This window comes from Dromiciops gliroides, chromosome 3 (assembly GCF_019393635.1).
Source record: "Dromiciops gliroides isolate mDroGli1 chromosome 3, mDroGli1.pri, whole genome shotgun sequence".
Classification (NCBI taxonomy): Eukaryota; Metazoa; Chordata; class Mammalia; order Microbiotheria; family Microbiotheriidae; genus Dromiciops; species Dromiciops gliroides.
The window spans coordinates 603,428,828-603,444,085 of record NC_057863.1 but is presented as its reverse complement, the minus strand read 5'-3'; positions in this window follow the sequence as shown (position 1 = coordinate 603,444,085).

The window sequence follows — 15,258 nt, the reverse complement described above, 5'->3', positions numbered from 1 at the left end:
AGCTAGTAAATGTTAAGTGTCTGAGGGCAAATTTGAACTCAGGTACTCCTGACTCCAGGGCCGGTGCTCTATCCACTGCGCCACCTAGCTGCCCCTGGGTTTTTTTTTTGTGGGGCAATGGGGATTAAGTGACTTGCCCAGGGTCACACAGCTAGTAAGTCAAGTGTCTGAGGCCAGATTTGAACTCAGGTCCTCCTGACTCCAGGGCCGGTGCTCTATCCACTGCACCACTTAGCTGCCCCCTCATGTAGATCTTTCTAAGCTTCTCTGTATTTATCACATTTCTATCACAGTAATATTCTATTAGGGGCAGCTAGATGGCGCCATGGCACATACTGGGCTGGGACAGGAGTCAGGAAAATTCATCTTCCTGAGTTAAAATCCTGCCTGAAACATTTTGTAGCTGTGTGACTCTGTGCAAATCACTTAACCCTGTTTGCCTCAAATGTAATGAGCTGGAGGAGGGGCAGCTAGGTGGTGCAGTGGATAGAGCACCGACCCTAGAGTCAGGAGGACCTGAGTTCAAATCTGGCCTCAGACACTTGACACTTACTAGCTGTGTGACCTTGGGCAAGTCACTTAACCCCAATTGCCTCACCAAAAAAAAAATTAGCTGGAGGAAGAAATGGCAAACCTTTCTAGTATCTTTGCCAAGAAAATCCTCCCAAGAGGTTATGAAGGTTTGGACACAATTGAAATGACTCAACAACAAAAAAACCATTCCATTGTCTTCATGTACTGTCAATAGCCATCCACTTTGTTGGGGGAACCTTATGATCCCCATTTTACAGACGAGGAAACTTTTGTACAGCTAGACTTGAATCCAGGTCTTTTGGTTTTAATTCAACTCTTCCCTTTATTCTAGCACAGTTGCCTTTCAGCAGAACAGTTCTGGCTTTTTGAGTTCTTGTGATTTTTTTTTTTTTTTTTGGTGAGGCAGTGAGGGTTAAGTGACTTGCCCAGGGTCACACAGCTAGTAAGTGTCACGTGCCTAAGGCTGGATTTGAACTCAGGTCCTCAGGAATCCAGGGCTTGTGCTTTATCTACTATGCCAACTAGCTGCCCAGTCCTGGCTTTTTGAGCAGAGGAATGATATGTTTAGAACAATGGACATGTCACTAACCTTTCCTATTTCCTCATCTTTTGGAGGGTTGTTTAATCATTTTCAGTCATGTCTGACTCTTCATGACCCCATTTGGGGTTTTCTTGACAAAGATGGTTTCCTTCTCTAGCTCCTTTTGCAGATGAGGAAACTGAGACAAGCAGGGTGAAGTGACTTCCTCAGGGTCATCCAGCTAGAAAATGTCTGAGGCCAGATTTGAACTCAGGAACTGACTCTAGGTCTGGCACTCTTCACTGTGTCACAAAACTGCCTCTTTTTTTTTTTTTTTTTTGCAGGGGGTTAAGTGACTTGCCCAGGGTCACACAGTTAGTAAGTGTCAAGTGTCTGAGGCCGGATTTGAACTCAGGTACTCCTGAATCCAGGGCTGGTGCTTTATCCACTGCGCCACCTAGCCGCCCCCACAAAACTGCCTCTTTAAAAGGGAGATAATAATATAGTGCCGCCCTCATGGGATTTCCAAGCGGCTCAAATGTATATGAAGTATTTTGTGAACCCATTGCAATGGACAAGCATTAGATTTGGAGTCAGGGGATCTGCTTCTGCCCTTTCCTGCTTTGGGGATCTTGGCCAAGTTACCTAAACCCTCTGTGGCGCAGTTTCCTGCTCTTCAAGAGCCCTTCTTGCTCTAGACCAATGCTTGTATACAACTTAAAATGTGATCAAAATGCCAGCTATCACCAAGATGTAATTGGTGATGAGATGCCCCAATAGGGTTAGGGGAAAGGTCTCTGCCCCTGGCACAGAAGAAGCTCCCTGGGATGGTAGTAATACTTTTGACTTCAGCCCCGTGTGGCCCCAGCCACACTTAGCTCTTTTAGCCCCTCCTAGGTCATTTTAGGGATGGGAGCCCTTCACTCTTGGTGATGAAGTAGGGTGGTGACTGCAGACAATTAGAGTCATGGAGTCGCCCCCACTTTGCTAGGTAGGCTAAGTCTTCTTCCTGGGGAGGAGAGGCAGGCCTCATCCACAGGGAGTGGGCAGGCTCCAACAGATGAGGCAGTAAAACACTCACTCAGGCTAATAATGGTAATCATATTAATGAATAATAATAGCTCCTATTTATATAGTGCTTTATGATCGCAAAGCATTTTAGAGCTTATTTAATCTGTCAAGAGGTAAAGAGGGCAAAACGTTTATCCTTATTTTACAGAGGAGGGAACTGAGGCTCCGGTTAAGTAACATGCTTAGAGTCCCACATCATCAGTGTCAGAGGGCAGACTTGGATCTTAGTCTGTTTACTGAAAGAGCAGGGCCCTGAGCTGCTACATTTGGAGCATTAGGGGTTGGGGAGATGGAAAACCAAAAAGACACAGTCTCTGCTCTCAAGGAACTTGGGTTCTACAATGTGCACACAGATAAGTAAATGCAAAATATATACTACATGGAGCTACCTTCATTAACTTTTTCTTTTTCTTGATGTAATCAGGGTTAAGTGACTTGCCCAGGGTCACATACCTAGTAAGTGTCTGAAGTCAAATTTGAACTCAGGTCTTCCTGACTCTTTTCCACTGTGTTACCTAGCTGCCTCTCATTAAACTTTTCTTCCTTTCACTTCCTTGTTTTCCCCTTCCATCTTTCCCCCCAATATTTAATAGAAGGGATCACCAGAGTATACCAAAGGTCTATTTTTCTAGCCTGAGCTGAATACACATACAGGTGAAGTTTAGGGTTGGGGAGGAGGTTTGATTTAGTAGTTAGGTGGAAAGAGTTCTGGTCGGGAGCACCTGAGTTCAAATGTGGCCTCAGATACTTATTAGCTGTGTGACCCTGGGTTAGTCACCCTGTTTGCCTTAGTTTCTTCATCAGTAAAATGAACTGGAGAAGGAAATGACAAAGTACTCCATTGTCTTTGCCAAGAAAACCCCAAATGGGGGTTTCTTCATAAAGAGTCAGACATGACTAAACAATAACAAATGAACCAGTGTTATATGGAACCTAGAGGCTCACTGGCCTGGAACTGGGAGGCCTTGACCACTTGATTCTACATAGTAGGCACTTAATGTTTATTGATTGGGTTTGCTTGTACAATCAATAGGTTTGATCAAATTAATTTTAAGGCAACCCCCCCATTTCTGACATTCCATATTTTAAGGTCATTCCCAGCTCTGACATCCCAGGTGTTAAGGTCATTTCCAATTCTTACGTTGTATGTTCTGAAGTCTTTCCTGGCTCTGATGTTCCATATTCTAAGGACATTTCCAATTCTAATATTCCCCGATATAAGGTCCAACCCAGCTCTATCATTTCATGTTCCAAGGTCAATTCCAGTTCTGACATTCTATGGCCTGAGACTCCTTTTCAGCTCTGACATTCCATCTTCCAACTTTGTTTCTAGTTCTGATGTTTTGGGTTCTAAGGGCTCTCCCAGCTCTAACAGCCTATGATTCTGTTATGGTTGAGTTTGTTCCTGCTCAGTCCTTCCCACAGGGTCTTGAGGGAGCTGCAACTCTGGGAGAAGGTAAAGGTTAGGGAAGAAGCCCCAAGCCCCAATTAAGCCCTGGACTTGGTAGAGTGTGCCAAGCTGGTTAGCCCATGAAGTGGCTGGCACAACATTAGCAAAGGCAGTGACAGCCATGAGACTCTTGGCTAATTGCTCCCCAAAAGCCTTCCTGACAGCTGGACAGCTCACTAACCGCCAAGATTCCTTTCCAGGAAGAGACAGATATTGAAGTGTGTGTGTGTGTGTGTGTGTGTGTGTGTAAAAATAAAGCAACTGGGGGCAGCTAGGTGGCGCGGTGGATAGAGCACCGGCCCTGGAGTCAGGAGGACCTGAGTTCAAATCCGGCTTCAGACACTTAACACTTACTAGCTGTGTGACCCTGGGTGAGTCACTTAACCCCCATTGCCTCACTAAAAAAAAAAAAAAGGCAATTTCCTTTTCTGGGTAGTTTGGTGAAGACAGTATGAAGCTGTGAAGGGTCACCGGAGGTCATGGCTGTGGATTCCTGAGCCTCTCTGGTACTGAGTAACCAGTGCCTCCTTCCATTAGCCATGGCACAGGGCATTTGAGACTAGTTTGTCTAAAATTTAACTGAGGGGTCAGGGCTTTGTCCTGGGCCCTTTTCCTGCTTATAGACACCCATTGAGCAGAGATACCTAGAGTTCCCTGGGGGTGAGTGAGGTGGCCTGAGAGAGAGTATAGAATGCTGGGAAGAAGGTGACCTGTGTTCTCTTCTGCACTCCACAGCTAATTTTCATAAAGATTCATGGGATCACAGACTTTGAGCTAGAAAATACCTTAGAAGCTATCCTACTTCTGAGAGCTGCCTTTGAGAGGCAGTGTGGTATAGTGGATAGTTCACTGGACCAGGACTTAGAAACACCTGGATTCAAATCTCACCTCAGTTTCTAGATTTGCTGTGTGGCAAGAGTTCTGGGCTTGGAGTCAGGAGGACCTGAGTTCAAATCCAGCCTCAGATACTTACTAGCTGTTGTAGGGCCCTGGGCAAGTCACTTCATCTCTCTGTGCCTCAGTTTCCTCATGTGCCAAATGACAGAATTGGTTTCTGAGGACTTTAAACCTATGAGGAACTGAGGTTTAGAGCAGTTAAGTGACTTGCCCAGGGTAAGACAGGTAGGTAGGATTTAGGCCCAGGTTTTTTGATTCCACATTGATCCCTATTGTTCCTTGCCCCTGGGTGTATAATTTTCTTTCTCTGGACCTCAGTTTCCCCCTTAGTGAAATGAAGGGGTTAGTCTAGATGGAGAACTTACTTTTTTTCTAAGGCTCTTTCTAGTACTAATGATCTCAGCTTCATTATTTCTTGAGGTGTAAGGAACTCTTTTTAAAAAATAAAGCTCCTGGTGAGACATCTGTTCTTGGCCCCCTCCTTCCTCTCTCCACTGAAGTTCCTGGGCTGTGGCCATGCCCTCACGTTCTCCAAGGGCATCATCTACATGTCCTGGGCTTCCATCTGCATCCGTTCATTTCACAAGGAGCCACAGGAGGGCAGAGTTTCCCTTCTCCATTTTTCTTGACAAAAACCACCAGACACCTTGGTCAGTTCCCCATCTGAAAATAGGAATACATTTGGCCCCTGGTTACCCCCCCCCCCCCCATTTTGGTATTACAAGAGATATCTACTTCAAGGATCTGGGGTTTCATGGGGGAGGGGGTGTCCTCTTACTTGTGCAGAACACACCTTTGCTTCCATCTCTCAGGAAATAGCTTTATGGCTCATAATGGACTAGGATCCAGCATTCTGATGTTGGGCCTCTCCAAATTTAGATCAGGCAGAGGATGTGTTGTCTATCACCAGGCTGTGCTTGAAGACCTTTCAGCTTGGCAAGACATCCCAGGGCTTGACCTCCCCTGGGGTATCCTTGGGGAGCTCAGGGTACTCCTGAACCCTAATGAGGCACAGGAGCCATATGGTAGTGGAGACCGAGATGAGAGGCAGACGTTGTAAAATGAGAGCTAAACTGTGGCAGGAGAAGGATTTCCTGTTACCCTCTCTGTTTTAGAATTATGGATAACCAGCAGAGGTGGATATGACTTTAGACACTGGAGAAGTGCCAAAATGTGCTAAGTGCTTACAAATATTATCTCATTTGATCCTCATAACAACCCTGACTAGGAGGTAGATCCTACTATTATCCTTCTTTGACAGTTGGGGAAACTGAGGCAAACAGGTTTTTGTTTTTTTTTTTAGTCACTTGCCCAGGATCACCCAGCTGGTAAGTGTCTGAGGTGGGATTTGAACTTATGTCTTCCTGACTTCAGACTCTATTATGTCTGTTATGCTACCTAGCTGTCTCTGTCCCACCCCCTCATTTTTATGGGTGAGCAAAATAAAGCTTTGAGAGGTTGTGACTTGCCCAAGGTCACACAGCACATCAGTGACAGAGGCAATCAATCAGTAAACAAGCACTAAGTGCCAGCTACTCTATTAAGCCTTGAGGACTCAAGGAAAGGCAAAAACAATCCCTTCCCTCAAGGAGCCCACAGTCTAATGAGGAAGAAAACATACAAATCATCCCAGGTAAACAAGAAGTTGAGTAGATGAAAGAAAGGTAACCTGAGAGGGGAAGGCCGGTAACTTCTCATACCAAGAAAGACCTCTGGCAGAAGCTGTGGTTTGAGCTGAGTTTTGGAAGGAAGTCAGGGAAATTAAGAGGCAGATAAGTGGTGCAGTGGATAAAGTGCTGTGTCTGGAGTCAGGAAGACCTGAGTTCGAATCTGGCCTCAGACACGTACTAGCATACTAGCCGTGTGACCCTGGGCAAGTCTTACTTCACCTTTATTTGCCTCAGTTTTCTTATATGTATAATGGAGCTAATAATAACAGCACCTACTTCCCAGGATTGTAGTGAGGTTCAACAGCAAATCCTGAAGCGCTCTATAAATGCTGGCTATTATTAGCTGTTGTTATAAGGGGTGGGAGAACATTACAGGCATGGAGGAGGGGCAGCCAGTACGAGGGTACAGGGACGGGAAATAGAGTATCATTTGCAGGGAACAAGTAGGCCAGTAAAGCTGGATCACGGAGTACATGGTAGTAGCGGAAGGGGAGTAAAAGGTAAGAGGACTAGAAAGAGGGGAAGGGGCCAGGTTGTGAAGGGCTTTAAATGGCAAACAAAAGGATTAATATTTGATCTTGGACTGGGACCCTGGCTAGAGTTATCATAGGATTATGTATCCTGGGTATATATATATATATATATATATATATATATTCGAGGAGTTCGGAGTGGAAGATCATGACTCACCTGAGAATGGCACTGGAAGAGAACAAGGCTGCTTCCATATCTCTTTGGGTCCCCACACTCACTATAGGCCTTTTGGTGAGGCTCATGATGACATCTTTTTTTGGTGGCTCTGCCATGAGTGTGTAGCCTTGGGTATTCAGTTTAAACTCTCCGGGCCTCCGTTTCCTGATCTGTAACATCTGTAGTAGCTACACTAGGTGACCTCTTAGGGACTAGCGGATCTTAGGTTCAAACCTGGAAGAGATCTTAGAGAGCATCTAGTCCCACCTCTTCATTTTACAGATGAGGAAACTGAGGCCCAGAGCAATAAAATGACTTGTCCCAGGTCACACAGGTGTTAAGTGGCAAAGCTGTGATTTGAACTCAGGTCTCATGACTTGAGAGTTCAGCACTCTTTCTAGAGTGACTCTGCTTAATTTTTGGTCTATGTCCTAAGAGTCCTCCCAGCTCTGACATTCTGGGTTCTAAGGGCCCTCCCAGTTCCGACATCCTATGTTCTAAGGGCCCTCCCAGCCCTGACATTCTGGGTTCTAAGGGCCCTCCCAGCTCTGACATCCTATGTTCTAAGGGCTCTCCCAGCCCTGACATCCTGTGTTCTAAGGGCCCTCCCAGCTCTGACATGCTGTGTTCTAAGGGCCCTCCCAGCTCTGACAATGTGCCCTCTTGGTGAGATACCAGGAAGCCCTCCATTTCAGTGGGAGTTCCGAATCTGTTGTTCCTAGCCTATGGAGCATTTTGAGTCAGTGCTGTTCACTGCTGGGCCCACACCAGTTATTATATCATTACTTGTAATTAGCGTTTAGAGACAGGAGGGTTACCCCGACGAGGCCCTTTTGTGTGGCAGCAGAAATAGCAGCGGAAAGCCATGCTGGGGTGGTGTTTGGCAGACAGCACCCACCCAGCAAGCCCTTGCTCTGAAAATGTGCTCAACAGAAGCAAAATTTTTTCCTTTTATTACAATTTTTTTGTTGTCCCCACCCCCAGTCAAAGTTGGAAGGCAGCAATGAATCAATTAGGCAGCTGCCTGGGAACCTAAAGTGGGGGATGGCGAAGAGCCAAGGATGCCCGGGAGCCCATCTCCATTGCTGGCACTCTGGGTCCCTGACCGGCTTGTTCCTGCTGCTCCATCCCCCTCTTCCATCAGACTTCTGACCTGGAGCTATGGGTGGTCCTCATGGGGCCAAGACCTAGAAGACACCTTGGAGATCATCTAGTGTGACTTCAATTTACAGAGCAGGAAACTGAGGCTTAGATGAGGGAAGTTACTAGCTCAGGGTTAGCCAAGGAGCAGGGTCAAGATTTAAACTCAGGTCCTCTCATTACAAATCCAATGTTTCTTTTACTGCGCCATACAGTTTTTTTTTTCCTGAGGCTCAGACTACAGGTCTTCAGCACTAAAGGGATTTAGAGATCATCTAATCCAGCCCTCTCACTTTTTTTTTTTTTGTGAGGCAATTGGGGTTAAGTGACTTGCCCAGGGTCACACAGCTAGTAAGTGTCAAGTGCCTGAGGCCAGATTTGAACTCAGGTCCTCCTGAATACAGGGCCTGTGCTCTATCCACTGCACCACCTAGCTGCCCCAGCCTTCTCACTTTTTACAAATCTGGAAGCTGAGGCTTAAAGTCACTTACTTGCTCAAGGGCAGTGAGTGAGGTTTGGGGTTTTTTTTGTTTGTGTTGTTTTTAAACGTAGAACTAGGGCTAGACAACAAGTCTCTTGACTTTGAGCCTGGAGTCTCTTATGTGCAGAGAATCCCTGCCCTTGATTTTATCTGCCTTCATGTAGGCTCTCTCCAGTTGTTTCACTGGTATTTTTATGGGGGGGGGGCAATAAAGGTTAAGTGACTTGCCCAGGGTCACACAGCTAGTAAGTGTCAAGTGTCTGAGGCTGCATTTGAACTCAGGTCCTCCTGAATCCAGGGCTGGTGCTTTCTCCGCTGTGCCACCTAATTGCCCCCCTCTCCAGTTGTTTCTGGGGGACTATAGGGTACCCCCACAGGTTTCTGGGAGAAGAAAATCCCCAGGATGTTGTCCCAGTGATGGATGAAGGGTAGGAGGAGATGGCCCTGGCAGGGAAGACTTTTACTTCCATAGCTTTGGCTCTGTTCCTGTTGGATTTTCACTCAAGGACAATCTTTAAAGTCTTGGGTTTCTAACCCCAATGCTCCCAATTGGAGCACTGTGCCTTGCTTCCTAGTGAAGACAGACAATACTGGGCCAGCAGGGCACTGCCCCTGGGGATTAGGTGGTGAAGGGGTGTTTTGAAGCTTCCTCTGCCTTCTCTGGCTGAGGATCTCATCCACTTTTACCATCAATATTGCCCTACCCACCCACTTCTATGCAAGCCCCAAATGGCTTAGGTGATACCATAGAGTGTCAGAGCAGAGAATATCAGAAGCTGGAAATGGAGCATTTATTTAGCACTGGGTGTACAAATGAGAAAAGCAAGCAAGACAGTGACTCCCCTCAAAGAGCTTACATTCTGTTAAATTTTTTTAGTATTTTATTTTTTCACAGCACAGTAAAAACCATTTTTAACCTTCATTTAAAAAAAATTTTCAGTTCCAAATTTGCTCCCATGCTCCCTTCTCTTTCCCATCATTGAGAAGGTAAGCGCTTTGACAAAGGTTATACATCTGCAGTGATGCAAAACATATTTCCATATTAGTCATGTTGTGAAAGAAAACACAGGAGAAAAAAACCTTTAAAGAAAGTTTTTAAAAAATCAGTATGCTTGACTCTGCATTTGGATTCTATCGGTTCTTTCTCTGGAGGTGAATGGCATTTTTCATCATAGGTCCTTCAGAATTGTCTTGGATCATTGTATTAATCAGAAAAGCTAAGTCGTTCATAGTTGATCATTGTATAATATCCTGTTACTGTTTACAATGTTCTGGTTCTGTTAACTTCACCTTGTATCAGTTCATATAAGTCTTCCCAGGTTTTTCTGAAAGCATTCAGCTCATCATTTCTTACAGCACAATAGTCTTCTGGTACGATCATACGCTACAACTTGTTCAGCCATTCCCCAATTGGTGGATATTCCTTAAATTTCCATTTCTTTTTCACCACAAAAAGAGCTGCTATAAATATTTTTGAACATACAGCTCCTTTCCTTTCCTTTTTTTAAATCTCTTTGGAATACAGACCTAATAATGCTATTTCTGGGTCAAAGGGTATATGTAATTCTATAGCCCTTTGGCTATAATTGCTTTCTAGAATGGTTGGATCAGTTCACAATTCCACCAACATTGCAGTATCCCAGTTTTCCCACATCCCCTCCAACATTTGTCATTTTCCTTTTATGTCATATTAGCCACTCTGACAGGTGTGAGTTGTGCCTTAGAGTTATTTTAATTTGTACTTCCCTAATCAATTGTGATTTAGAGTATTTTTTCATATAGTTATTGATAGCTTTGATTTCTTCATCTGAAAACTGCCTGTTCATAAAGTAGCTTTTGTTCTAATAAAAGACTACCCATAAAGGGGAGCTAGATGGGGAGGGGGAGGCACACATTCTATAATATGGCTGGAGGTGTCTGGGAGCTGTTGTGGAGGCTGACACTGAGCTAGGTAAGGCCAAAGCTGACCTCTCAAAGCCATTTTGGTGTTGGATATTAAGTAGACTAATTAATGGTGCTTCAGGGACAGAGTCCAGGTTTCTAATAGGGAGACAGTGGAGATGTTGGCCTGAGTGGAAATGACAATGCTGGAGAAGAACTTTGTCTTACAAACTACTTTAGAATACAGGATGTCAGAGATGGGTGAGGTCTTAGAACACAATGTCAGAGCTGGGAGGGGCCTTAGAACCCGGAATGTCAGAGATGAATGGCTTAGGACACTATGTTAGCTCTGGGAGGGTCCTTGGAACACAGGATGTCAAAGCTGGGAGGACCCTTGGAACATAAGATGTCAGAGCCAAAGTGGGGTGTTTAGGGATAAACAAGTTCTCCAAGGTCACACAAATGAGGCAGTGATAAGGCCAGTACTAGAACCCACACAAGGAGACAAAGGAAGGACTTGATTGCCCTGAGCTTTTAAAATAGTATGAGGATTTTTTTTTTTTGAGCCTTTAACTTTTTCATTTGAAAGAAGATTAAAATAATGATGAGGATGATAACTGACCTGATTCCATTCATTTGGGTAGAGATTTAATTCCCAAAGAACACTCACAGCCATTAGCTTGTTTTGATTCTCCCCACAACCTTGTGAAGTAGGTAGGGCAGGGATTATTCCCATTGGATAGATGAAAAAACTGAGGTCCAGTGACTGATGAAGTGTTTGGTGACCAGTCAGGGCTAGGCTGGGTAGCCTGGTTATGGCTTCCCTGGATTAGGCTCTTTCTTCCCCTCATCCCTCCCCCTTCCATCCCCAGAGACTCTAGCATTGCACTTCCCTCCTCTGATTTCAGTGTCCTAGAACTACAGCTGATATCTGTTCCCTAGCTCTTCCCTAGGGACAGGAAGGATCAGACATCTGGAACGGGAAGGGAACTCAGGGACTGTCTATTTCAATCTCATTTGATATAGGGAGAAACTGAGGCCCACCCCTGTTGTTGACCTAGCCAAGGTCCTCAGAGGTGGGATTTGAATCAAGGTCCTTTCACGCCAGAACCAGTATATGACCTTTCCACTGTCTGTCCCTTGTATTTTTTAAATTGCTTTTTAAAAAAAGCTTCATGTGTTTTGTCTTTATATCAGTTATTTCAGTCCCTCTTCCAGATTGACACCTCCCTGGTTTCAGAGGAAAATGATGAACCAATGACATTTGATGTAGTAAGCAAATCTGATAGTCTGTATGATGTACTGTTATAGTGAATGCACGCTTCTCTGATGTGGGGGAGACCAGGATTGCAGTGGTGTTAACCTGGGCCTGAGGCTTAGGAAGCCTGATGTGCTTGGGCCAGTGTGGAGGGAAGGGCCCTGCACAGGGAGTCAGCACACCTAGGGTCTAGTCCTTACCCTGGTGTGACTATGGGCCAATGGCCTCACTTCTCTGCATCTGAGTTCCCAGATTGTAAAACAGGGGTGGGGTGGCACTAGCCTATGCTCCTTTAAGGCCCTATGTACCAAGGGCCACAGAGGTTCCTGCTTGGGACCCTGAATTCTCTTCCCTTTCATCTGGGCCACCAGGCTGCTTCCTCTTCCTTTCCCCCTTTTTCCTTTGCATCTTCCCTGTGTGCAGAAGTGGCCACCTGGGAGTCAGTGACAGGTATCTAATGGTCAAGCCTGCAAATGGAAAAGTCCTTCTCTTCTCCACCTGCCCCTTCAAGCAAGCAGACTGGGATTGTTGAATCCAATCAACCAACGAACAAGCTGTTATGAAGTGCTTCCTGTGTGCATGGCCTGGCCTAGGTGTTGGGGATGCAAAAAAGGCAAAAGAAGATTAATGCCACAGTAGTCCCCACCATCCACATAGCAGTGCTTCCCGCCTTCCTCCCCCACAAGTTCAGGAACAGCTGTGCCTCTAATCTCCCTGTGTCCCAGATTTGGGAAGGATTCCTCTGGATTCAGAATCTGTCAGGCCAGATTCAATCCCCTTCTCCCCCTTTCATCTGTGACAGGTGAAAGATGAAATGTCTGAGGAAACCAGGGTTTGAGCTTTGGTTGCATATCGATTTCTTAAACAATGCATGCCAATTGTATAACAAATCAGGACCAGAATTCCGCAGCTCAGGGCTGGACTCTGAATACTCGGAGAGACAGACTTTTATGTGTTTAAAAACAATTCCTCAAATAAGACCAACTAATTAAAAGAAAACAAATAACCAGGATATGAAATTAGGTAATCTGATTTCCAGTTGATGGAAAGATTAGGAGGAGGGAGAGTGAACGGGTGTAATTCCCTTTCATCAGAAAAAGAGGTGCCCCACTTCCCGCAAGTGCCTGTATTCAATCAAAGGAACATGGAAACAATAAATGATCAGTGCAGGGCCAGTTTTCAGATTAGATTTATGGGTTATTTGAGATGTATAATTCTGAGGAAATTCCTTTCATGTAAACTTGGATCTAACTGGGTTTCTGGTCAGCCTAACCTAGGGGTCCTTAGTTAAGGGTCTCTAAGCAACAGATAGAGGTGGTCTAGCTTCCCAGCCAGGCAGGACTAGGTACAAACAATACAATAAAGTTTTCTCACAATTCCTGTAATTGAATGAAGTCTTCTTACAAAACAGAAATTGGACTAGACCTGTTATTGAATAGAAAAGGAACCAAGCTAGCTCAACTTGAGTCACAACATAGAGTCAGTGTGGTTAACTCAATTCCCACAATTAACCACTTGCTGTTCTAATCCCCTCAATTAGAGGTGTCCCACGTGTCCCTTCCATGTTACCAGCCCATACGGGTCTCTAGAGACCTTCTCTCTTGGAGGGGCTTTTCCTGTTCTTCACCCCTAGGGAGTAAAAGGATTGGGACTGGCTTATTTTTTTCCCCCACGTACTGAGAAATATGTTGGGTTTCCGACTTTGTGGCCAGAAGGAAAGGCTTCAAGACCAGTCTGCTGGCTCAGATACCATGTCCTCCATAAAGCCCTTTCTGATTCTCCCCCCCCCCCATTCCATTCCAAGTTTTCTTCTAGCGTCCCTCCTTCCCACTAACGTGATTTCCCCCGGCATCTCAGTCACTTCTGTTCTCACCTTCCCAGTGGAAAGAAGCATAAACCAGGAGTCAGAGGTCCTGGGTTTGAATCCTGATTAGACTCTTCCTGTGTGACCATGTTAAATTACCTTTTGGGCCTCATTTTTCTTTGTAAAATGAGGACTGAATAGCTTCTGAATGACTTCTGGGGTCTCTCCCAGCTCTCAATGCTAAGATCTTAAATGATAAGGTCCTTCCTTGTGAACTGGGTCTGTGTAGAACCTACCATGGCCTCCCCTGCCCCAACACAGGGCTTGGAAGTCAGAAAGCAGGGAATACTCAGTCACTGTCAGTGGCATTGAATTGAAGGGGGTGGGTAATATCAGTGAGGATGCTAGTGGAGGCTCAGCTGGCACGTGTAGGGACTGCAAGGGGTCAAGGTCTGGAGTTAGAACAATTGCAGATGGGAACTGAACCACCATTATCCTAGACCCCTAGAGATCAGATTGGGGTCCCGAAGCCCAAGTTCTCAGGGGAACCTCAGTAGGCAGGAATGGACCTTTAAGTGGTCCATGACATCTGGCTTTGAGGGCTGCTTATGGGGGCTGAAGACAGCTGTACGGGGGTGGGGCAGTCTTTACTTTCCTCCCTAGGGTAACACTTTGGGGACTGCATTGGGTAGCTCAATCCCCTTCCCTCCTGACTTGACAGATAGCCTTAGAATTTGTTATTAGGTCATTGTTCATCTATTTCATTATGTTCACTTATTTTTGTTTGTTTTATTTTTTTTTCAATTATACGTAAAACAATTTTTAATGTTCCTTTTTGAAAATTTTGAGTTCCAAATTCCCCCCCTTACCTCTCCTTGAGAAGGCAAGCAGTTTGCTATAGATTATACAAATTCAGTCATGCAAAACATTTCCCCACATTGCAAAAAAAAAAAAAAAAACAGGGAAAAAAACACAAGAAAAACAGAGTAAAAAGAAAGTATGCTTTGATCTGCATTCAGACTCCATCAGTTCTTTCTCTGGAGGTAGATAGCATTTTTCACCCCGAGTCCTTTGGAATTGTCTTGGATCATTGTATTGCTGAGATCATTGCATTGTTGAGAATAGCTAACCCTAAATTTACAGTTGATGATCCTACAATATTGCTGTTATTGTGTACAGTGTTCTCCTGGTTTTGCTTACTTCACTTTGCATCAATTCACATGTCTTGCCAGGTTTTTCTGAAACCATTCTGCTCATCATTTCTTATAGCACAATAGTATTCCATCACAATCATATACTACAACTTGTTCAGCCATTAATTGATGGGCACACCCTCAATTTCCAATTCTTTGTCACCACAAAAACTGCCGTAAATATTTTTGTACATATAGGTCCTTTTCCTTTTCCTTTGATCTTGTTGGGATATAGACTTAGTAGTGATATTGCTGTGTCAAAGGGTGTGTATAGTGGTTTTTTTTTGGGGGGGGGGGCAATGAGAGTTAAGTGACTTGCCCAGGGCCACACAGCTAGTAAGTATCGAGTGTTTGAGACTGAATTTGAACTCAGGTCCTCCTGAATCCAGGGCTGGTGCTTTATCCACTGGGCCACCTAGATGCCCCAGGTATGTATAGTTTTATAGCCTTTTGGCCATAGTTCCAAATTGCTCTCTGGAATGGTTGGATCATTTCACAACTCCAGCAACAGTGCATTAGTGTCCCAGTTTTTCCACATCCCCTTCAATATTTGTCCTTTTCCTTTTCTGTCATATTAGCCAATCTGATAGATGTGAGATGGTACCTCAATGGGCCTGGAGTCATGAAGACTCTGTTCAAATCTGACCTCAGAAGCTTTCTAGCTTTGTG